Raw genomic sequence first — 26,291 nt, forward strand, 5'->3', positions numbered from 1 at the left:
AAGAGGCAACAACAATACTATAATACCCCGTGTTACGGCCCTCGAGCCCGGATTAATTAATTAAATTAATCCCGCTATCAATAATTAAAAAAGATTTAATATAATTAAGATTTCCTTAATTAATTAATGTCGTCCATAATGGATCATGGACCATTGCCTGAAACCCAGTAGGAATAAAGTAAGTGGGCCTTGCCATTCATATTCCAAATAGGACTTCTGAATAATTAAATATAGAGGATTAGAAAGCATTTAGAACCATCTTCCCCTCATAACACTAAATACGCGATTTGCCCAGGGAACTTAGCAGAAGGAATTCCCCACCACCAAGCCTAGGGAAACCAATCGGAGGAGAATCTTAGTAAAGAATCTTAATAGCCAAGGGAGGATTAATTAAGGCTAAGAGGTAACCCATGTCTTACAAAACCTATTTTCCTTGCTATATCTCGATTATTGGCTCCTTTGATAATTGTATGTATGATTCTGTGTTTGAGTTTTGATAGAGCTTTGCCTAGGGTTTATGTTGTGTTTATTTGATAATCTTGATGATCTTGGTGTTGTGATGAATTATATTTGCGATCTTGCGTTTGGGCATGTCTAGAGCTTGTCATTAGGGTTTATTTGATGGGATCTTGGTGTTCTTGTGATTCTTGTTGTTCTTACATAATTAGGAATCGAGACTCATGAAAAAAGGAAATTTCCTTCCAATGGGACGCGAGTTGTGACCTGGCCTTCCAAGAACTAAAAGAGAAATTGACCACAGCCCCAGTATTGGCGCTACCATCAAGACTAGAAGGATTCGAAGTCTACAACGATGCCTCAAAGAAAGGTCTGGGATGCGTGTTAATGCAAAATGGTAAAGTAATCGTGCACACATCTAGACAACTTAAAACCCATGAGGAGAATTACCCCACTCATGACCTAGAACTAGCAGCAATAGTGTTTGCCCTAAAAATCTGGAGGCACTATTCGTACTGGGTGCGATGCAAGGTGTGTTAGTGTTTTTAAATGTTCAAAAACCCCATATTATAATTGGCAATATTATTATGGCATACTAAGATAGGTTTAGAGTTTGTCAGTCCAACTCTACAGACGACTGATCAATCAGAAGCAACAACAGAAGGACTAACACTGAAGATCTGTTTTAGGAAGCTATTTTCTAAAAGACTGTACGCGGTATTATCAGACTAGTTTGGAAAGAAGATCAGCGTATATTTTCAAGAAAGGTATGGACCTAATCTTCTGAGATTACATTCCTCTTTTATAGTCCTACCTTCTACAATCAAAGTCATCTATGGAGAGTGTTTATTGAAGAATCTATAAGTACTCTTATTCGAAGAGAATTAGGGTTACGCCAAAAAGTAAGAAGAAACACTCCCTATCTGTCATATGAGACGAGATCTTTGATTGTCATGCATCTTCTCAATACAATATGTTCATGGTGATTAAGATGATAAACTTGAGAAGAATCACTGCTGCTTAAACGAAAGGACACTGTGATCACACTGTTGTGGGAACAACTGTAAAGAGCGTCATTGAAGTGGACTGCATCAGAGTGGGCTCTCCAAGTGAAGGGATTTCATTGGACTTCCGTATGCATGGCTCTCCATCTTCAACAATCCACTAAACCTGTGTAGACTGGGTATGTACCTTGTGTGGGGCACTTGGGTAAGAATATTGTATATCTACCTTTGTACATTGGATTATGATTTAGTGGATTGGACGCCTATGTGATCGTCCCCCAGATGTAGATACACACTGTATAGAACTGGGTAAACATTCTGTGTCGTTGGGTTTGTGTTGTTATCTTTCTCTTTAATCTTCTCCATGATTTATTAGTACTGACTGACTTCGTAACTGAATCAATCAGTAAACTCTGACAGTTGATTAATCCTGTTAATCTGTCTAAAAAGAGAAAATGCAAAATTACATGTGGTATCAGAGCTTTTAAGTCTACATAGTGACTTGATCCGTACGGGTTGTTTTTAGTTTTGCATTATTCTCTGTCTTTTGGAAGTGTCTCTGTGTGTTCGTTGGCTGGTTGTTTGTATTCAGGATGGATGCAAGTATGAAACCACCAGAACTAGATAGTTACAACTACTCTTTCTGGAAGGCTCGCATGGAGATATATCTTCAAGCACAAGGTACCAGGGTTTATCGTACTGTCCTAACTGGGTGGAGTCGTCCAACTATTCAGAATGCAAAATGAGTTACTGAAGATAAGCCCATGGAGACTTGGACAGACGATGAAATGAATGCCTCAGATCTAAACAACAAAGCGTTGAACTCGATTGTAGGATCTCTACATGAATCTGTTTTTACTCTTGTCACTGGAGTAAAAGAGGCTAAACGGGTATGGGAAATTCTTGAAACCAGATTTGAAGGAACTAGTGATGTCAAGCAGTCAAAGCTACAAATGGTTCTGTCAGAATTCGAAGCCCTTAGAATGAATGAAGAGGAAACCATTTCAACCTTCCACAGTAGGGTTCAGAATCTTATGAACCGACCCTCAATTCTTGGTGAACCATTCACTGATGAGAGAGTGGTCAAAACGATCCTTCGATCTTTACCTAAACGCTTTCGAATGAAAGTAACTGCTATTTAGGAACACACAGGTTGGGAAAAGAAGTCTGTCGGAGAACTTATAGGAAGCTTACACACATATGAACTAGAAGTTCTTGCTGATGATGATCTTGGAAGCAACAGAAAAGGAAAGTCAGTGGCCTTTGTGGCTGAGGCTGATCGAGAATCTGACACAGACGACATAGATGATGAAACCTTGGCACTTCTAACCAAGAATTTCAAGAAAATCTTAAAAGGTTTCAACAGAAAGGGTCAAGGTCAGCCTACCAGAACACAATACAAAGGCAACAACTCCTCATATCAAAAAGCTGAAACAACACCTTTCTCACAGAACAATCAATCTCAGACTGGTCGAACAAGACAAAACAGAAACAGGTCCACAGACACAGGTAAATCCCTCAACCGGTCAGTGCAGTGTAGGGAATGTGAAGGGTATGGACACATACAGGCTGAATGTGCAACGTATCTCAAGAGGAAAAAGGCTATGTCTGTAGCTACTTTAAGCGATGATGAGGAGGAAACTTCAAATGATTAGTTAGATGATAATGTGGGAAACTTTGTAGCCTTCTTTACTGCTATAGACCTTCAGTCAGACGGAGACCAATCAGATGAAGAATCTTACATATCAACTAATGATTTTGAAGAGAGACATACTCAACTTGAAACAGAATTTGCTAAACTTGTTGCTAGCTGGGAACAACTTGTGAAAGTAAATAAAAATCTGAATGACGAGCTGAAGCAAAGAGATGATCTTCTAAAGAAACTGAATCCAGACCTTGTCATAAAAGAAGATCTCATCACTCAGATAAGATCCAGAGAAGGAAAACTGATCAAGGAATTGGAGAGTTTGAAGAAAAATATCCAGATGATGGACACCACATCAACCTTAGATAAGATTCTAGACTCTAGCAGAAATCCAAATGATAAAAAGGGCCTGGGATTTGAACGAGGTGAATCTTCGAATAACGCACCTATGTTCATCAAAGAGGGTATGTCTAAGACCACAGATGTTCACAGCTTTGAACAAGGCCAGTCATCTCGGTCAGTGCAGAACAAGGGAAGGAGGTACGACCAGACTGCTGATACTGGCCTGGCCAAAGTAACTCATCAATCTCATTATTCAAGGTTCAAAAATAAGATTGTCAAAGTTAAATATTACACCCCTATTTGTCACTACTGTCAAACAGAAGGTCATACTCGGCCTGTGTTATTTTTTCTACAGAGATCAAAGGAAGGAAAAATATCATAATAAGACTATTACATCATTCACTAGACAGGTTTGGGTCAGGAAGTCAGAAGTTATCTGCTACCCCACCATAGTTCTGACTGCATCTAAAACTGAAGCTAGATGGTATTTCGACAGTGGGTGTTCCAGACATATGACTGGAAATGTTTAGTGTCTGATGGTTGTTCAACCTAGCAGTGGAGCTGTAGCATATGGAGATGGACAAAAAGGGAAAATAGTTGGGAAAGGTATCCTGAATGTACCAGGTTTACCTCAATTAGAAGAAGTTCTACTACTCAGTGGGTTGAAAGCGAATCTGATTTGCATCAGTCAGTTGTGTGATCAAAATTGGAATGTGTGCTTTGATCGTAACTGCTGCAGAGTTAGTGACAAAGCAAATCAACTAGTCATGGAAGGAACCCGGTCCTCAGACAATTGTTATGTTTTGACAAATGAAATTGCTTGTCACCTATCCAAATCTGATGAATCAAAACTCTAGCATAGACGACTGGGTCACGTAAACTTCAGAGATATGGATAAGCTGATAAAACTGGAAGCTGTGAAAGATGTACCTAAGATCAGAATAGATCCAGAAAAAATCTGTGGCGCATGTGCTATTGGGAAACAAATCAGAACTCCACACAAAGAAATAAGAGGCATCACCACTGAGAAGTGCCTAGATCTTGTCCACATAGACCTCATGGGGCTAACACAGACTGAAAGCATTGGGGAAAAGAAATACATATTTGTGTGTGTGGATGATTTCTCTCGATACAGCAGGGTATACTTTCTAAGAGAAAAAACAGAAGCATTCAAGGCCTATAAAACTCTGTGTATAAGGGTTCATAAGGAAAAGAAAGAGTCTATAATAAAAGTTCAGAGATTGAGGAGTGATCATGGAAAAGAATTCGAGAACTCACTATATTCAGACTTCTGCTCCGAGCACGGTATATCACATGAGTTCTCAGCCCCTAGAACTGCTCAACAGAATGGAGTAGTGTAAAGAAAGAATCGAACTTTACAAGAAATGGCTAGAGTTATGCTACATGCCTCTCATCTGCCACAGCGCTTCTGGGATGAAGCAGTACACACAGCATGTCATACTATAAATAGAGTTTATCTTAGACCAGGAACAACCAAAACACCATATGAGATCTGGAAGGGAAAGAAGCCAAATCTGAAGTATTTTCATGTGTTTGGGACAAAGTGTTATGTGCTGGCTGATAGAGAACAAAGAGGGAAGTTCGAACCTAAGAGTGATGAGAGCATCTTCCTTGGATACTCTCCAAATAATCGTGCCTACAGAGTCTACAACAAGATGACTCAATCTGTGATGGAGTCAGTAAATGTGGTTATAGATGACAGTCCAGAAGAATCAGTAGACACAACAGTGACAGATTCAGTGACAGAGCTTCCTTTCAGTGACCCAACTGCCACTAATAGCAACGGTCAGCCCAAACTACAAGAATCGTCAGATGAAGATCAAGAAAGTTTGGAACAGGAGACAAGTCTCATAAATGATACAGGTAAAGACAAACCCACCAGAACTCAGAAAAATCATCCATCAGATAACATCATTGGAGATCCATCAGATGGGATGAAGACCAGGAGCAGAATAAGAAATAATCTGACAGAAATATCTGGATCTGCCTGCTATACCTCAAAGATAGAACCCAGGAATGTTAAAGAAGCCTTACAGGATGATCTGTGGACCAAGGCAATGCAGGAGGAGCAACATCAGTTTGAGCGAAATCATGTCTGGGATCTAGTTTCAAGACCTGATGGTCTCAAACAAGCCCCACGAGCATGGTATGAACGACTGACACAGTATCTGCTCCAGCATGGGTATAAACGGGGAAGTGTTGACAAAACCTTGTTTGTAAAAACTACTAGAAGTCATGTAACCATAACCTAAATCTATGTTGATGACATTGTGTTTGGATCAACCTTACAGAAATACACTGACGAGTTAGTAAAAGTGATGAAGGAAGAATTTGAAATGTCCATGGTTGGTCAACTGACATACTTCCTAGCCAAAGGGGGAGTTTGTTAGTGTTTTTAAATGTTCAAAAACCCCATATTATAATTGGCAATATTATTATGGCATACTAAGATAGGTTTAGAGTTTGTCCGTCCAGCTCTACAGACGACTGATCAATCAGAAGCAACAACAGAAGGACTGACACTGAAGATCTTTTTTAGGAAACTGTTTTCTAAAATACTGTACAGGGTATTATCAGACTAGTTTGGAAAGAAGATCAGCGTATATTTTCAAGAAAGGTATGGACCTAATCTTCTGAGATTACATTCCTCTTTTATAGTCCTACCTTCTACAATCAAAGTCATCTATGGAGAGTGGTTATTGAAGAATCTATAAGTACTCTTATTCGAAGAGAATTATGGTTACGCCAAAAAGTAAGAAGAAACACTCCCTATCTGCCATATGAGACGAGATCTTTGATTGTCATGCATCTTCTCAATACAATATGTTCATGGTGATTAAGATGATGAACTTGAGAAGAATCACTGCTGCTTAAACGAAAGGACACTGTGATCACACTGTTGTGGGAACAACTGTAAAGAGCGTCATTGAAGTGGACTGCATCAGAGTGGGCTCTCCAAGTGAAGGGATTTCATTGAACTTCTGTATGCATGGCTCTCCATCTTCAACAATCCACTAAACCTGTGTAGACTGGGTATGTACCTTGTGTGGGGCACTTGGGTAAGATTATTGTATATCTACCTTTGTACATTGGATTATGATTTAGTGGATTGGACGCCTATGTGATCGTCCCCCAGATGTAGATACACACTGTATCGAACTGGGTAAACATTCTGTGTCGTTGGGTTTGTGCTGTTATCTTTCTCTTTAATCTTCTCCATGATTTATTAGTACTGACTGACTTCGTAACTGAATCAATCAGTAAACTCTGACAGTTGATTAATCCTGTTAATCTGGCCGATGCGCTCAGCAGAAAGACAAACCACTCCCTTAACACCACCTGGGTATTGGCAGATGAGTTATGTAGGGATTTACAGAGGATGAGTTTGGAAGTAGTGGTACAAGGCCAAGTGGAGGCTAAAATCCAACTGTTTAGCATAAAGGGCATGCCCACACTATTTGAGGAAATCAAGAATGGCCAGCAGCAAGACACCGAACTAATGAAGATAAGGCTCGGCGCAGCAGAAAAAAAGGAAAATGACCGTTCGAGTTGTTTGAGGATGGTAGCCTTCACTATAAGGGGAGGTAGTGCGTACCTGCAGCGTGCGCACATCTCAAGAAACAGATTCTAGAGGAAGGGCACAGTTCACCATACTCAGTGCACCCTGGGGGCGACAAACTATAGCAGGATGCACTACAAGAAAAATGCACATAGACAACGGTTAATAACAGTTGTCGTAGGGGTATAATTTCTGTTGTTGAAGCCGGTGTTGTTGTAAGTCCCGCACATAGGCAACGGTTTTTTAACCGTTGTCTTTTCTAGAAACAACAACGGTTTTTTAACCGTTGTCTATTAAGTGTTGTTGAAGCCGGTGTTGTTGTAAGTCACGCACATAGACAACGGTTAATAACCGTTGTCTTTTCTAGAAACGACAACAGTTTTTTATCCGTTCTCTATTAAGTGTTGTTGAAACCGGTGTTGTTAAAAGTCACGAACATAGACAACGGTTTTAAACCGTTATCGTTTCTTCCAAAGACAACGGTTTTTGACCCATTGTCAATTCAATGTTGTTGAAACTGGTGTTGTTAAAAGTGATGCACATAGACAACGGTTTTTAACTGTTGTCTTTTCTTTAAAAGATAGTCTATTGTGTGTTGTTGAAATCGCTGTTGTTAAAAGTCACACCCATAAACTGTTGTCTTTTGTAGAAAAGACAACAATTTCAAACTGTTGTCTTTTGTAAAAAAAGACAACAGTTTCAAACTGTTGTCTATTGTAAAATAGACAACTTTTAACCGTTGTCTCAACTCGTTTTTAACCTTCTTAAATTTTAATCATATAAAAAAATATAGAAGCATTTATCCATTCACCATGGCCAATTGTAGTTACATTGCACAAGCTAAGCAAGGTTCATAATATCAAGTCAAAATACTGAGCATGACCAATTCTAATCAAATCATCATCCAAGTCATAATACTACAAAAAACAATTCCGATCCACGAACCAAGTCTAAATGATCACAACGTCAAATCATACCTACTCTATCTAACTTGATAGAATATCGGCCCATTCTGAACGCACCTGATCAATAACCGCTTTGTCATAATCAACTTGTTGGAACTACATGTAAATAGTGAGTAAATAAATTAGTATAGATATAATAAATTTGCAAAATAATTATATGATTTTTGACAAGACCATGACAACAACAAAAAGATTAACAGATACTTAAAAAACATACAAAATATTATTATAAGAAATAACAAACAATAATCATTGAGAGCGCCACAGGTCCCAAATAAGGGTTCTTCTGTATATGTTTACGGTCTTTATCTGCTCATATTTAACTATTGGATATGTTTACAAGATATGCCAATTGGGGAATATCTTTATCTACTTTCTTCCATCATCCTTGAATAAAAAACAGACCCAAGTGACTAGAGACCACTAGACTAGGGTGCCTGTAGGCCGGGTATATTCATGGTTTTATAGGGACCGGGTCTACCATAAACCGGGCGATGTAGATATAGAACAGGGTAAGAAAATATTAGCTTTATTACCCGGGTCGCTAGACCCAAAATAGTACTGGGTATTTAGGTACAGAACGCGAGATTCATAGATTTTTATACTGTAGATTCATAAATTATATACTGTAGATTTATAAAATCTTTGGTGAATAATTTTATATTTAAATATGAACGAAAATAGAACTATTAAATTAACTTTTGAATTGTATTATTTCTTTGTTAAATTTTTATGCACTATATTTGGAAAAAACAATTTAATTACATTTTATTTTTTGTTCTAGATCTTCTAAACATCTATTTTCATCTCGTAACAAAAACAATGAAGGTCCAAATTATAGATAAAAGATAAGGTGTAACACTTTAATAAATAAGAGTTGGTGTGGCTTGGTGAGTTTAGCTTTATTTGTTATGTTAGAGGTCATGGGTTTTATCCTTCTTGGTGGCATCCTTAACCTATATTTTATACAATCATTGTCTTGGTTCTCACAGACAACACAGAACCATACTCGTTATATCTTAGATGTTGCCCTTAAGTATGTAATTGTTGGTTTGGCTTAGTGGGTTTAGCTTAGTTTGTGATGTTAGATTATGTTAGAAATCTTGAGTTCTATTCTTTTTAGAGGCATTTTTAACCTATTTTATAAAATCGTTGTCTTGGTTTTTGTTGGACAATTTTAAATAATGTCCTCGCAAGTGCACGAGTCAATTGTAGTTTTAGCATGCAAAGCAAGGGTCGATCCCACAAGGCATTGATACGATGCAATTTAATAACTAAACTTAAAAAAATAAATGATTGGATAGTGTAAAGTACTGAAGTAAAATGTCACATTTAACAATCAATAAAACTCAAGAAGATCAATAAAACTCAAGAAGTTAAAGCAATAAAATTAAACCAAGTAGAAACCAAACCAACTGAAAAAGTCTAGGAATACGAGTCAGAAAAAATTATGTATTTTAGCTTAACTTGTCAACCAATTAAATAAATTAATGCAAAATATTTATGATAAACAAAACACGTACCTAGAATTAGACAATTTAATAAAGCACTTTGTTATAATCAGTAATCGAGATCAATAATTAAAATGAACAACAACTAAACTTAGAATTTGAATATTGATTAATTGAAACAATGCTTTGAAATTGAAAATTGATGACACAAGAGACACACAACCCACAGCTCACGAATTGGAAAATTGGAAAATGAGAAATTAACAAAATGATTTGCAAATAATGAGTTGAAGAACATTCATGAACCAATAAATTGCATTACAAAGTATTATGCGGCCAACTGTAATTGAAACAAGAAAACATCATTGAAGAAAGTTATGAATTGAACAGGTGAATTAAACAACAGGCATAATTGAAGAAAGAGGAGGAGAAACCATGCACGTAAGCTGCGAACCAGATTGAAGTTAATTAACACCAAGCCCAGGATTGCTTCCGTAGCCGCCGACCAAGAAGCTCAAACAACACCTCCGTCCATGTTAACGCCGCTGGCCGGAAGAACTACACTGCTGACCGGAAATCCTTCCCAGTGCAATTTGATACCTTCCTCCTTCAGAATCTCTCTCTTTTATACTGGTATAGCATCAACCACACCTCCGATTCCTACACGCAGACATCGCCGGACTCCTTTGGCGTAAATTCCGAAAGAGAGCGTGAACCAGGGACAGCCATTGGAGAGCCTTTCATTCGTTCAAAGCTTGTCTATTCAATCGCCCTCCACGAAGACCAACCTCGTCCATGATCCACGCCGTTCGGTGCTTCTTTAGCCGAGGCCGCAAAAACCTGCGCATCTCTCTCTGTCGTTTATCGTCGGTCATCCGATCTATTATTTGGGAAGCGATTGACTAACCTATTTTAATAGCTAAACATAATAATAATAATAATAATAATAATAATAATAATAATAATAATAACTAATTAAATTGGATTAGGAAATTATTGGACAAATTTATTAACAAAATCAACTTTTATTTCTTTTTTGAATGCTACTAGCTCTATTACATTGTAGTATCTATTCATATACTTTCTCAACCTACTGAAACACAAAGAGCTAATAACACCTCCATTGAGGCTCGAACTCACAACCTTCCAAATGAAAGTCCAACCTGGGTACCATTGGACCACATAGTCCTGGTAACAAAATCAACTTAATAACAAAAACAACTCTAAAAATTAACAATATTTATAAAAACTACTTATAGCAATAATAAATAAAATTAGATATAAAATTAATTAACTTTTGCAATTTAATTATAAAAAAATTGTTAAAAACTGCAATAAAAATAATGTTTATCAGTTTTCACAGACACCACAGAAACAACCCAGTTATATACAAGATGTTGCACTTTAATACATAAATGTTTGTGTTGCTTAGTTGGTTAAACTTTAATTGCTATATTTGAGGTCAGAGGTTTGACTCTTGTTGTTAAAATTCTTGTTTATATTTTATACAACTATTGTCTTTTATAAAAGGGAAAATGGTCAAATAGGCCCCTAAACTTTACACCAAAAGTCAATTAGGCACTTAAACTTTAAAAAGATGCAATTAACCCTCAAACATGTTAAATTGAGTCAATAAAGCCCATGAACCAATAAATGACCTGTGATTACAGGTCATTTTAATTCCGGTGAAAAAATCCAACGCCGATCGCTATATACGGTGGAATTCAGGTCACCTTCTCCGGGAAGGCCACCAGAACTTTGGTCTGCATATTGTATAGCAAGTTTCACCAGTTCGATATCAATTCCAGTAAACTCCATCATTGCACCGTATTTATGCATTTCCAAAGCAGCACTGGTTTCCTGTAATAGTGTAAGACTATGTTCGACTCAAATTCCACAATTGTTCTTTGGTGGCCTCCTTGCCAAGTGAAGTGCCAGCGAAGGAGGCAACGACATTGCAGAGCTTGTCCTACTCGAGGATTCGGAGACTGTCGAGAACCACGGATGGTTGATCGGAGAGTGAAGACGGGGATTTCTGGAGGAAGGCTCGAACCTCGAACCGGAGCGACTTCTGATGAGTACTCCTGCAGTGAAAAACACGCTTACTAGCTGATAGGGAGAAAGTTGTGGTGGTGCTTGGCGGCGGAGTGGGGAGTGGCCTTCCCCGGAGAAGGCGACAGTATATGGCGACCGGCGTCGGGTTTTTCACCGGAATTAAAATGACCTGTAATCACAGGTCATCTACCGGTTTATGGGCTTTATTGACTCAATTTAACATGTTTGAGGGTTTAATTGCACATTTTCAAAGTTTAGGTGCCTAATTGACTTTTGGTGTAAAGTTGAGGGGCCTATTTGACCCTTTTCCCTTTATAAAATAATGATGTGCAAAGACAACGGTTAAATCTTAAACAAATAAAGAACGCGGTATAACCGTTGTCGTTGTAGTGTTGTGTATTCAAGTGCTATTAAAGACAACACATAAATGACAATGGTTAAATAAAACCGTTGTCTTTTATAAAATAATAATGCACAAAGACAACGGTTTTAAAAAACCGTTGTCTTTGTAGTGTTGTGTATTCTAGTGCGCTTAAAGACAACACACCAACGATAACGGTTAAATAAAATCGTTGTCTTTTAAAAAAAAAGAGTGCACAAAGACAACGGTTTTAAACAACCGTTGTCTTTCTAGTGTTGTCTATTCTAGTGCGCTTAAAGACAACACACCAACGACAACGGTTAAAAAAACTGTTGTCTTTTTTTTTTTTTTAAAACGCACATAGACAACGGTTTTAAAAAACCGTTGTCGTTGTGGTGTTGTCTTATCACAAAATGTACAAAGACAACACACTTATAACAACGGTTAAGTAAAAACCGTTGTCTTTGACAAAAGTGTTGCATCAAAGACAACGATTTTGGACCAAACTGTTGTCTTTTATACAAAAGACAACACTTTTCTTAAAAACTGTTGTCTTTCTAGTGTTTTCTATGTGCATTTTTCTTATAGTGATGTAAAGAAACAATTCTGGTGGCCTAACATGAAAAAGGAAGTGGCAAGCTTTGTGAGGAAGTGCCTGAATTGCCAAAGGGTTAAAGCTAAAAGATGTAAACACAAGGGGCTCGTGCAACCACTGGAAATACCCCAAGGGTAATGGGACTCCATTTCCATGGACTTTGTAGGAAGTTTGCTTGTAACCTAGACGGGGAAGGACAAAATATGGGAAATTGTAGACCGGTTGACTGAAACTGCACGATTCATTGCCATGAAGGAGACTTGGATGATGAAGCAGTTAGCCATGGCTTATATCAGTCAGGTGGTCAAATACCACGGGGTCCCACGAGATATTGTCTCAGATAGGGATTCCAGGTTCATATCCCAGTTTTGGAAATCGCTACAAATAGCTATGGGGACAAGATTAAAACTAAGCACCGCCTTCCACCCCACGACCGACGGACAAACTGAAAGGACTATCCAAACCCTAGAAGACATGTTAAGGGCTTACATGATCGATTTCCAAGGATCATGGGAAGAACACTTGGACTTGATCGAATTCTCCTACAATAATAGCTATCACGCGAGTATACGTATGGCTCCCTACGAGGCCTTGTACGGTCAGAAGTGCAGGACCCCATTATGTTGGGAAGACATGGTTAACCCAGTGGCTTTAGGACCACAATATCTACAAGACACCATCGCGAAAGTCAAGTACATACAAGAGAAGATGAAGGTCGCGTGTAACACCCCTAAATTTTTAAACTTTTAAAGCTTATGGAATAAAGGCGATTCTAATATTAATTCCCAAACAGAGCATAAACTAAACATGATAGACGGGGTGTTATACCACATCTGAGCTAGAGAACCCAGATGCATAGGCTAGACTAACTAACAAAGCGTAATTAATATCTAAATACAAATCAAGGCACGCATGCCAGCTCATCAAAGCTAGAACTATCTAAACTAAATCCACGAATCCGACTAGCGCGCTCTGAAGCTACTCAACTGTTCCTGAAACACATTCGGTGTAACAATCGTTAGCGAATAATGCTGGTAACCCACTCCGACGCGTTAAGTACAATATAGGTAGATATAAAGAAATCATTTTAAAACTGAAATACATATATAACTTACGAGACTCTAATTTAAATCCAAGATCAAGACTCAAGACACGATAATAGACTTGACAATATAGGACAATCATAAAGACTAGCATGCATCCTAAGAATACGATACAAGACATAATAGACAAACAAGTTCATAAATAGCAAATAGAGACAACAAGGGCATTCAAGACAATCAATTAACAAGCAATCATCAAAGCACACAAACGATCTTCCCACCTTATACCAAGTTCCAACCTTGTAGCACCCCTCCGTCCTTATATTAGTTCCAACCTATACCTCCAGGCCACCCATATATCGCTTCCCTTATTCCTCCAGGCAACTACATGCCCCCACCGACAAACCAGCTTTCATCCACCAACATATCAAGATAGCGCCACAGTGCCATTCGCATGATCCGCACCTGTAGTGCCAATATCAAGGGTTCAGCGCATATAGCCCTGACATGACACCGCAACACTTAAAACCTGACCCATGCTCAATGGCAAGCTAGTCGAAGTTGGGTTTGTGCCTTTAGCACAGTAACCGCTAGGCCTGTACCTTTAGTGCAATGGCCGGGCACAAGTGGTGCCAACCGTCAACAATTCATTTCCACCAATCACAATCTCATCATCATCATCATCATCATCATCAATCACACCGACCATTGCGCAATGACCACGATACTCATCACCATTCAATCAATCAACACATAATCAATCAATTAACAATCAAGACACAACAACAACGGCACGTATTACACATAAATTCCTAGAACGATACTCAAAACACCAAACGAGACTCATACACGACAAACGGGGTACAACGGAACACAACGGGACAAGGGGAAACATCAAACGGGGAAAAACATCACGACGCACCACACAATTCCAGCGGCTAGGTGGCGGGTGGAGGACCACCCGCCAGCCACCCGCCGGCAGGCAGCCACCATTCCAGCGGGTGGCCGGTCTGCCCGCCGGATGCCCGCTGGACAAGGCGAGCTGGGCAGCGGGTACCCATGCCCCCACCTACTCCCAATGATACTCAGGAAACTTTTGGGTCCCGGGATCTCTCGTGGAACCCAAAACCATGTCCAAACACATTCAAACACATAACGACAACACCACGGATTCAATTAACGGAATTAAATCAAGAATCATACCAAATACGTCCTAACACGATTCCTAAACATGCCAAGACTCATCATTAATACATATAATGGTTCAGGGGCATCCAGAACCTCAAGAACATCAAGAAATCTATATGCAAAGTCCAAAAAACAAATCCTAGGCTAGCCTCAACACCCGATCATGCATAAATCCACCCAAATATACCAAGAATATCACAACAACGAGATCCACGATATAAACCCTAGGGAAAAGCTCTAGACATAATAAAATACAAGATTACACATATAATCAATCACAACATCAATATTATCAAGATTATCAAATAATCACAATATAAATCCTTGGCAAAGGTTCTATCAAGACTCAATCACAAAATCACATATACAGTTATAAAAGGAGCTAATAAATAAGATATAGCAAGGAAAATAGGTTTTGTAAGACAGGGGTTACCTCTTAGCCCTAATCAATATCCCTGGTTACTAAGGCTCTTCTCTAAGATTCTTCTCCCAATTGATCTTCCTAGGCTTGTTAGTGGGGGACTTCCTTGGCGGGATTACCTTAGAGTGTTTTCGAGTGAGGGAGAAGAGAGGAAGGTTCTATCTGCTTCCTAATCCCCTATTTATATGTTTAAGGAAAACCTACTCTAGGTCTGAATAATAAGGCCTGCTTTCCTTATTCCCTATGGGCTTAATGTTCCTGGTTCAGGTAAAGGTTCACGATTCATTGTGGACCGCTTGGGTTAATTAAGGGAATTATAATTGGATTAAATTCCTCTTAATTATTTTAATTATCAGAATTAATTTAATAATTAATTCGGATTTGAAGGTCGTAACACGGGGTGTTACACCGCACAAGACCGCCAAAAGTCCTACGCCGACTTAGGGAGAAAGCCGACCGAATTCCAAGTAGGAGAGAAGCTGTGGTTGAAGATCTCACCCACGCGAGAGGTAATGAGGTTTGGGAAGAATTGTGACACCCCCGATATTTTAAAACACTTTATTTTAATAAAATATTCTTGAAAATAAAATCTATCTTTTAATCCTAAATATTTTAGCTCTGATACTTTCAAAACAAATTGTTTTTGTGCCTAAACTTAAATAATTTATTTTATAGCCCACAATTTTGCTATTCAAAATCTATCTGAGTCGAGCCTGTCAATATCATTTTACAAGTCTAAAATGTTGAGTCCAAATAGTTTTGTTTAAGCCCAAAATAATCCTAGTCCAATTGTATAATCCAAACCTTAGTCAAATTATATGATATGAATTTTGAGACCAAAAACCCTAACATTTTAATTCAAGGTTATCTCAACCTCTTTGCTGATAGAGATCAGCCGCCAACACCAATTCACTCCCCATCGCCATTTTTGTTTTTATTTCTCTTCGTCAACAGCCATCTTCCTTGTTGTGAGCTAAGACATGTACTTTGAACCTACTTCTCCTCCTCTGTCCTCCGTCTCCCTTTCTCTTCGCGACGAAGCAGCAGAACAGAGTAGTCTAGTGGTTCCTCTATTTCTTACCGGCAAGCAGAGCAACGGCGACACCTTTCTCCTTTCATCTCTAGTCGACGGCGACGACTAGATCGTGACCGGCAAGCTTCTAGCGACGAAGTTTCCTCCCGCGGTGGTTGGACCAAAAGCAGTTGCGGCGGCTGGACCTCCTTCGGTGAGCAGCGGCTATGGGCGGTGGAGGTTCGCGGTGTTGTGACTTGAGCTGTGGTTGCCGGTAGTGTGGTGTGGTTAGGAGGGGTGGTGTCGAAGCTTCCCTTTTCCGGCAAAGTTGTGGACGAAGCTGAGGTGAGGTATGTTCTGTTAGTAATGTTTAGTTGTTGTTAATGATTAGGGTTAAAGATGGTGATTAGTGTAATGGTTGGTTGGTTAAGATTAAGGATGGTAGAGATTATTGATAATGGTTGATGTTGTTTAAATAATCATAATATTGTTAATGATGATTAAGGATGGTAGTAATGATTAGTTGAGTGATTATGGGTACTGACAATATATTAATGAAGATTAAATCATTGATGATGGGGATGTTATGATTTACGTATGATGGGTTAAAACTGATTAAAGATGATTATGGATGGCTAATATTGAAGATGAGATCTGGTGGTAAATCTGGAAATTTGAATTGCTTAATCTTTAGAGATTGTGAAGTGATGAGATGAAGATTAAAGATTTATGGTGGATTAATGAGGTAGAAATTATTAATTATTTTGGTATTAATCATTAATGGGTATGATTAAATGGTGATGATGCAATAATTGGTGATGACGATGCTAATGATATAATTAATGATTAATGATGATAATTATTGAATAATGATGAGCATGATGATGTTGGATTAATGGTGATTAGCAAGATGGTTAGTGATAATCATGGTGTTTAAGGATGATGAGGATGCTTATGAATTAATGATCATTAATCATGGTTAAATGATTATTGTTGATGATGGCAGTGAGTTAAATGATTATTGTTGATGATGGCAGTGAATGGTAAAGGAATTATTCGATGGTGATGAGGATGTTGATTAGTGATGGTTACTAATAATAATAATATTATTATTTTTAGTGATTAGTGATTATATTAGATTGTTGACCCACAGGTTCTTGTTGAAGTGACTAACTTATAAGTTGAGCCTAGATTGGGTGCTGGCTTTGAGAGCTTAGCTTGAGGTAAGTTTCTATGTCTCTTTAAATTACTTTGCCCTACTAAATGTTCTACGTATATGATTTGTGTATTTAAATTATTTTTAGAATGTGTTCTAGTTTCAAAATGTGATAAATAGCAAAATATGGTTATTTTGGTGTTGACTTGTGATTTATATGGGTTGAAACTATATTTTGAAAGGTGTATAATCTATGGTGTGCCTAAATGTTTTGTGTTGAAACCCCATTATAATTGGGATTGATTTGAGTATTAGAAAACTTATAATTTGTGATACACATATATATTTGTACTTTGAGAAATTGTGGTTGAAAACCTAAGTATATTGAAATGAGTGAAACTATGTTTATATTGGAGGATATGACATTATATTTACTTTTGAAGGACATTGTTTTTGGAGGAAATGTGTAAATTAGAGAAAATATATTATTTTGCATACTATTATATTCTTTTTGGAGGATAAAAACTATTATGGAAAGTATGGATATTGATGGGTTATAATGCGTTGTATTATTTGAAAACTATAATTTGGATAGCCTACCGGCAAATGAGAATATTCATGAAAACCTTCTTGGAAAACAATTATTACTTTTGGAGGATACTGTATCTATTTTGATAACTATTCTTGTTTTTGGAGGATATATAAAGATGTATCTATTTTTTGAGGATATGTGGATATGATGGATGGTTGTGGAATGGTGGACTTCGGTCCTATGTGGGTTCTGGCCCTATTTTGATGAGATTGTATCTAGTAGAAAACATCCTGGATACCTATTATATGTGGAGTAGCCTGGTAGAAAACATCCTGGGCTACTTGGACTAGTTACTACTCTTTTGGGTGGGGGAAGCCCATTAGAGGGTGTGCACACTTAAGGTTTTAGTCCTTTATCCACGAAAGGGACAAACTTGTGGAGTGGCCGGTAGAGTGGATTACCGTGTCACTAGGGCTTAGTTGATCTAAGACCCTTCGTCCCTTTCACCTTTTATATATATATATATATATATATATATATATATATATATGAGAGTATATGGATATGTGATACTTGGAAAAGTGATTTGAGAAATATGATTTGAATTCCTCCCTATCTATTATTATTGACATATATGTTCTGAGAATGACTTGAGAGAAATCTATATCTTGATATGATGACTTGAAGAGATTATTATTTTGCTATTGTGAAATTCTTCCATATATACTTGTATACCTATCTATACTTCCAAAATGATTATGTGGAAAGCTATGCTTCGAAATGATACTCATATTGAAAAGTGATATTTCTAAATCCTCCATACTTATTATTTTGGGAAATGAACGAATGATTTATATGGTAGTTGTATTGTTTTGGAAAGAGTAAATGTTACTATTTTGGCGACCCTATTACTAATATGAAACCTAATGCTATTTGAGTGGAGTGTGTTATGGCCTTGGTGCCTAAGATTATCTTGGAAAATGATTTACTACTTACCTTTGTTATTGAGTCAAACTATATGATTGAAATAATTTTTAAAACTCATTTACAAAGTATGTCCAATTTGAAAAGTATAAATGTAAGTATTTTACAGGGCGAGTAGAGCTTACTTAGCATTTTATGCTAATCCTTTTATTTGTGTTTTCCAAACCTTAATGTTTGCAAGATTTGAAGTTGTTGCTAGTTTGAGAGTGCGGCGTAGAGCTCGTAGTCTTGGATTTGAGTTTGGTATAACTGGTTTAGTCTTAGAACTTGAATTGTTGTTGTAGTTAATTGTGATTGGAAAGTGGAATGTTGTATTATGGATTTGTAGATAGAAACCTTTTTAGCCTGTGCGTTTGGGCTTAGTTGGCTGCCCAAGCGTGGCATAGCACCCCAATGGTTTAGATTTGATTTTTGCATCCGCATTTGTATTTAGTTGTTTAGTAAGAAAAGTCTTTTATTTTGGTTTTTAAGTTGGGGTGTTACAAGAAAGGAAACTAAGCCCAGATTTATTGCCCCTACGAAATCTTAGAAAGAGTCGGGGAACCTGGCTTACCGCCTCGCATTGCCGGCCAAACTGGACCGAGTACACAATGTTTTCCACGTGTCGCAACTAAAGAAATACGTGCACGACGCAACCATGTCCTCCAACCCGTTACGTCTAAGCTTCGAGGACGAAGCTTCTTGTAAGGGGGAGGGTGTAACACCCCGTTAAGGCTAAACACTAACCTGTTATTTTTGTGTCCAGTTTCGTATCGTGTTAACGGGTCGTGTCGATAATTGCCAGGTCTAGTTACCTCTTAGCCTTAATCAATTTCCTTTGGCTACTAAGGTTCTTCTCTAAGATTCTCCTCCAATTGATCTCCCTAGGCTTGGTGGTGGGAATTCTTTGCTAAGTTTCCTCGGGGAATGTCTCGCATGGTAGGATTAATCGTTGCAAGGTTTCTAAATGCTTTCTAATCCCTATATATAGATACAGGAGTCCTGACTAGAATCTGAATAGTAGAGGCCCTACTTTCCCTATTCCTAACAGGATTAAAGACTTGATTAAGATAAGGGTCCATGATCCATTGCGGACCACACTAATTAATTAAGGAGAATTCTTGCACAATTAAATCCTTTTTAATTACTCCCTCTGTCCTATTTTATGTGTCTTACTTTCCTTTTAGTTTGTTCCAAAATGTTGTCCACTTTCCAAAATTGAACATCACCATCATTCTACTTTTTTCAAATTACCCTTCTAGCTTTTGCTTTCTTTATTGTTTTTATTCCAAAAATGAAAAAGTGAGGGACATAATTGGAAAGTGCATAACAGTTTACTTTAATTCCATTAAAAGCGTGCAAAAAGTAAATGAGACATCTAATTCGGGACGGAGGAGTATATATTAACGAAATTAATTCCATATTTAGTCCGAATTTGGAGGCTGTAAACTGGGTGTTACACCCTCCCCCTTACAAGAAGCTTCGTCTCCGAAGCTTAGACACAGGTGTAACACCCCGTGTTACGGCTTCTAACCCGAACAAATTATTAATTACTTACCCTGAAAAGAGAATTAAATTCATTAATTAACTAGTAAGGGTCCACCATAGACCATGGACTCTTATCCCCAAAACCAATCCCTTAATCTAATAATAAATATAATTAGCAAACTCATACCATTCAGACCCTAATTAGGACTCTTAGATATATAAAATAGGGACATAAGAGGCACTTAGAATACACACCACAATAGATATCACCGCACAAGAATTCCCAAGAATTCTCTTATCACCAACATAGGAGAAATCAAGAAGAAGAGATCTTAGAGAAAGACCCAGGAATTTAATTAAGGCTAAGAGGTAACCCATGTCTCAACAAAACCTATTTTCTTCGCTATAATCTACTTCTTGGCTTCTTCTCTATGCTGTGTGTCTAGATAAATCTTTTATGATGATGATGATATGATCTTGATGATTGATGAGACGATCTTATGTGTTGATCTTGATAATCTTGATGATTATAAGAGGATCTTGATATTTATGTAATGTTCTTGATAAATTTTGATGTTCTTGATTTTAAAGATAAACAATGATTTTGATGATATGAATATGATTAGAGCCCTAGTTGAACTGGGAATTTCGTATCGTGATGTTCTTGGTATATTTGGGTGGGATTTCGCATGTTCGGGTGTTATTTATGTTTAGAAGTCACGTTAGGATATGTTCAATATAATTCTTGGTTCTGATCCATTATTGACCACGTGGTATCGCCGTTTACGTTTAAAAGTGATTAAACATGGTTTCGGGTTCCACGAAAGATCCCGGGATCAATATATTGAAAAAGAGTCAGTGGGGTGGGGGTAGGTGGGGGTAGGGGCCCGCCACCTACCCGTTGCCCAAATCGGCAGGGGCAGACGACTGCCCGCCGGGCACCCGCTGCCCGGAGACTTTTTGCCAGCGGGCAGCCGGTGGGTGGTCCTCCACCTGCGGCCACCAGCTGGATTTTTCCCCATTTTGGGTTGTTGGCTTCCCCGTTTGATGTTTCCCTGGCCCTCGTGGTGTCCCAACGGACTCCGTTTATCGTGTCTAAGTCTAGTTTGATGTTTTGGGTATCGTTCGTAGAATAAAAGAGTCTTGTGTATTGTATGCTAGTTGAATTGGTACCCCAACCTAGGTGAAGGATGTATGAACCCCTAGGACCATTCCTAGTATGTGGATGACCACACATAGGTTTCATTATATGTTTTCTCCCTTCTCCCGATGTGTTAATATGAATTGCATTTGCTTGCTACGTGTTATATGTGCATGATTCCCCAATATTGGCTACGGTCAAATTGGTTTTACATGGGCTACAGTCCACCGATTGAGCTCGTCAACGGTGTGTAGGGCTACAGTCCACAAAGAGAGCCATGATCCACCGTTTGAGCTCGTCAACGGTGTGTAGGGCTGTAGTCCGCCGCTGAGCTCGTCAGCGGTCTTACAGGGGCTGCGGTCCACTGATTGAGCTCGTCAACGTGTGTGTGGGCCGCAGTCCACAAGAGGGCCACGGTCCACTAATTGAGCTCGTCAACGGTGTGTAAGGCTGTGGTCCGCTGTTGAGCTCGTCTACGATCTAATGAGCTACGGTTCATCGATAGGCTACGGTCAACCCTTCATGCTGCAGTATGAGGCAGGGTGCTGGGCTGTGTTAGCGCTATATGCGCTAATCCTCATGTATGGGCATTCGATTTGTCCTGTGGTGCCACCAAAGTGTGCTTATATGATAAAGATGATTGATTGAAAGATGACATGAATGGGTGAAATTAACTGTGACTTAAGATCTTAATGATATCATTATATGTTTGATTATAATGTTGAATGTGCTTATCCCTATCTGTCGAGTCTATTCCTGGTTTAAAGCTAAGTCTCCTAAGATCTTTCTGCTTCTCCATCTTTTTCCCCTTATAAATTATTTAAGTGCAGTTTTTCTCCCTGATATATTAAATGGACATATTTACCCTTAAAATAAATATTTCATTTATTTTTCTTCTCCAACAAATTATAACCACGATTTGAAAAAATAAAATACATTAAGTGTTAAATTTAGAATATTTTAAAATAAAAAAATAAAATTTTAAAAGAAAGTTTGATCCAACCTTTCAAATTGGATCCAAAATCGTGAACCGACGGTTCAAAATAAAACTCAAATCGCGATTATATATACTTATATGTGAGAGTCAATATAAATGCGGAAAAAAACATACACTATTTGCAAATATTATAATTCTAATTTAAGCTATTGCTAGTAGTTCTGATTTGAACCTCCGGTTCACGGTTTAGGATCCATTTTTTCCAGTTACGATTTTAATAAACGGAAACCCAAATATTGGGTTATGTTATGAATCATAACCGAAATTTTTAATTTGATTGCTATAGTGTTTGGTTCAGTTCGAACCGAACCGTGGTTATCCCTACGTATAAGCAATATAATTTTGTGAGAGAGAAATAAATAAAATATTTGTTTTAAGGGTAGAAATGTCCATTTAATATTATCAGGGAAAAAATTGCCACTTCTATAATTGAGGGGGCAAATGTGAATGCATGAATAACTCAGGGGAAAAAGTGCTATAAGCATATAACACAGGGGAAAAAGTGTCATTTTCCCTATATATATATATGTATTTTAATGCGTTGGAGTGGGTTACCAGCATTATTCGCTGAACAGATATATTTGGTTTTCAGGCACAGATGATTAGCCACCGGAGCGCACTAGAGGACCTCGGCTTAGATAGTTAGTCTTTTTTTTTTGGCCTGCGTGCCTTGATGATGTAATGACGTGTTTGAGGATAATTAGTTAATATAGCATGTGCATCTGAGTTCTCCAGCTCAGATGTGGCATAACACCCCAGACCCTTATATCCACATTCAATTCATGGATTAATTGAGTAATTAATCATATTTCATTTGAGGAATTAATTCTTAAAATTCCAATTTTTAATATTCATGGACTAGTGTAACACCCCCTAAATAAGGCCCAAAGAAAGCCCTAACACATGCAGATTAAACAATAAATTAGCACAGCGGAAGATAAAATAGAAACTGGATAAAAAAAATCCAATTCATGGGGTGTTATGTCACGTCTACCGAACTCGGTAAACGCTAAGGCGAACAATCTGCAAGTGTAAACATCTATCCCAAAACATAGTTTAACTATATTGGCGCACAGACCACAAAAACAAGGATAAAGGTGCTAAGCTACCAAGCTCTAGACATCGCGCTCGTCTAAACATCACCTGAAAGATACAAAGATAAACATTGGGACGACGCCCGGTCAGTGATAATGCTGGTAACCCACCAATACCGTTAAGTATTATAGGTAGATATAAGTCATAAAATCATTTTCGAAACGGAATACATAAGTATATAAGTAAAAGCCAAGATCAATAAACAACACAAGACTCATCACTCTCAAAGATAACACCGGGAACACATCCCAAACACAAAGATTACCCACAACACAAAAGGAATAAGACTCACCATGGCAACACATGCCCTTGTGACTACACACGTCACAAGAAAGAGAACTCACCACAACGGCTACACAAGCTCTCGTGACATCACCCATCACGAGTTGATATGCCTTCCTTATGTCCTGTTCCAACCTTATGGCTACCCCAAACCTTGTACCTTCATGCTAACCATTACCTCCAGGACCCTGTACTTCTTAGTCCAACCTTTTCCCTCCTGGGACCGTCGTCCCCACCAACAATCCGCCTACAAGACCACCAATTCATAGTACACAAGGTACCGTACATGGCGAAACACATGCCCGGATAACACATGTTATCCCCCAATCACGTGAACCTTTCTCGAAGGAACACATCTCATAATCACGTCACGGCTACCACGAGGTCCGCTGCAATACGTTACTAGTCCCATACCACTAATCGTGCAATCCAGGTAAACAACACGCACCACTCACACGAGTCAAGCAACGGATTATAGCGAAGGTATGAAACCATAGTCAATCAAGGAATGGGTCACCACCCAACGACAACAACGATATAACACAAGTTAACATCAACCACACGGAAAGATACGAACAACACACACGCTAGCATTAAGACAATATCTAGCATGCTTAACAACCGAGAAACTCAAGATAGTTCCGAGGAACTCACAAGACACCTCTTGGTCCAATGAAACACAATGTTGAACACTTAGCACGATTCAAGACACCAAAGTCCTACATGGATACCTACAATATAGTTCTAACCTACGAAACATCAAGAAGACGCTCAAATAGTTCCACAAAAAAAAACAACGGAAAGTCAAAGGATCAAATACCGAGACAACGAATCACGGGGAACAAATCCCGACCAAACACCACCGTGTACCCGCGGGGACCCACGGGTAGTGCCCCACCGTGGTTCCGCCCGCGGGAACATCATCCCACGAGGCCTGTACCGCGGGTAGGCCGGCGGGGTGGTGCCCCGCCTGCCGTTTCCGCGGGAACATTCCTGTTCCACAATAAATTCCTTCGGGGATTTTCTTCTCCAAACACAAATTCAAGTCCAAAATGCCAAATCTCACCCAATACAACAAAATGACTTGAACCATGGAAGATGCCAAGCAATGACACAAATGAACCCTAAACACAAGCTCTAGATATGCAATATCACAAGATAAATGCATAAACCCTCACATTCCATAGCAAAGCACAAGTAGAATCCAAGAAATCACATATAGGTAAGCAAAATAGGTTTTGTAGAGCATGGTTACCTCTTGTAGACCAAAAGATTTCACTTAACACCACCACAAGCTCCCCACAAGGCTTACTTCTCAAACCCACTTCAAGATCAAACCAAAAGATCATAAAGATCCTACCTTTAAGAAAAAGACAACTAAGATGGAACCAAAAAGACTAGATAAACTTAGATCTTACCCTCCTAGATGCCCAAATAGGTGAAAGGTTGAATCTTGAAAGCAAAACTTGGAATCTTGACAAGGGTCTCAACTTGGCTTGGAGAATAAGCTACACTTCTTTTCTAGAGAGAAGGTAGAGCTAATTTTCTTAGAATTGTAAGGAATGAAATGAAGAAGTCTTCTAGGTTAGGTTACAATACTAACTCTTGGTGAAAAACAAGAATACCCTTACTAAGCTTTAGAAAGTGTAAGGAACAAGGGAACTCTCCTCAAAGCACAAGGTACAACACAACTTAAAGGTTGACTAGTCAAATACTAGTCCTTGAGTATTAAAAATCAGGATTTTAGGAATCAATTCCTCAAAAGAAATAGAATTAATTACTCAATTAATTCATGGGTTGAAATGTGGATTTTTGGGGTGTCACATCCTCTCCCCCTTCAAAGAAGCTTCGTCCCCGAAGCTTGGGTACGACGAATTAGAAACAAACGGTGGAAGGAAACAACGTTGTGACAAGAAGTTCAAGAATAACTCTTTTGGTCAAAAACTCCAAAAGATTCAACAAGGATTCCAAAGCAATGAAGAAGGCATTTCGAATTCAAGGATTGATCGAGAGTTAAACAAACGGATAGATCGAGCATCAAAACTCTAGCCTCAACACAACCACCAACTTCTAGACAACAAGCAAGAACCAAACAACTAGCTCCAAACACCAACTTACTAAGCTAACTAAACAACAAAAACAACAAGCAAAACAAACAAGCACGCAAGGCAAACAACAACCTAACACCAAGCTAACAACGGCTAAGGAGAAAACAACAAAGAAAAAGGCGAACGGAACTACCACAACACAAACTAGAACTCTTCACTCTCCGACTCCTCAGCCTCTTCAGACTCTTCTTCGTCTTCGTCCCTGCGGCTAGAACTGGCTTCAAACTGGTCCAACCTCTGATGCACTGCGACAAACTGCGCCTTCAAAAACGCGAAACCCTCGGCGATCAGACTGTTCTGCTGACGAAGCAAGGTGACAACGCGCTCCTCATGCGCCAAGACATCATGCCTCTCTTTGTGTGAGCTTCACTCCTTCTCCAGTTTTCCTCACTATCCGAATCACTTTCTTCA

The 26,291-nt window shown here is 38.6% G+C and overlaps 1 long non-coding RNA gene across 1 annotated transcript; it reads left to right on the forward strand.

Annotated features, from left to right (window-relative positions):
* The first annotated feature begins 15,979 nt into the window (after positions 1–15,979).
* Positions 15,980–23,066, forward strand: LOC109163382. The gene is made up of 3 exons (XR_002051263.1): positions 15,980–16,468; positions 17,272–17,341; positions 22,988–23,066. It is a non-coding gene; the product is annotated as an uncharacterized LOC109163382 (long non-coding RNA).
* The last annotated feature ends 3,225 nt before the right edge of the window (positions 23,067–26,291 follow it).

The sequence above is a fragment of the Ipomoea nil genome, unplaced genomic scaffold (assembly GCF_001879475.1).
Source record: "Ipomoea nil cultivar Tokyo-kokei standard unplaced genomic scaffold, Asagao_1.1 scaffold3018, whole genome shotgun sequence".
NCBI lineage: Eukaryota > Viridiplantae > Streptophyta > Magnoliopsida > Solanales > Convolvulaceae > Ipomoea > Ipomoea nil.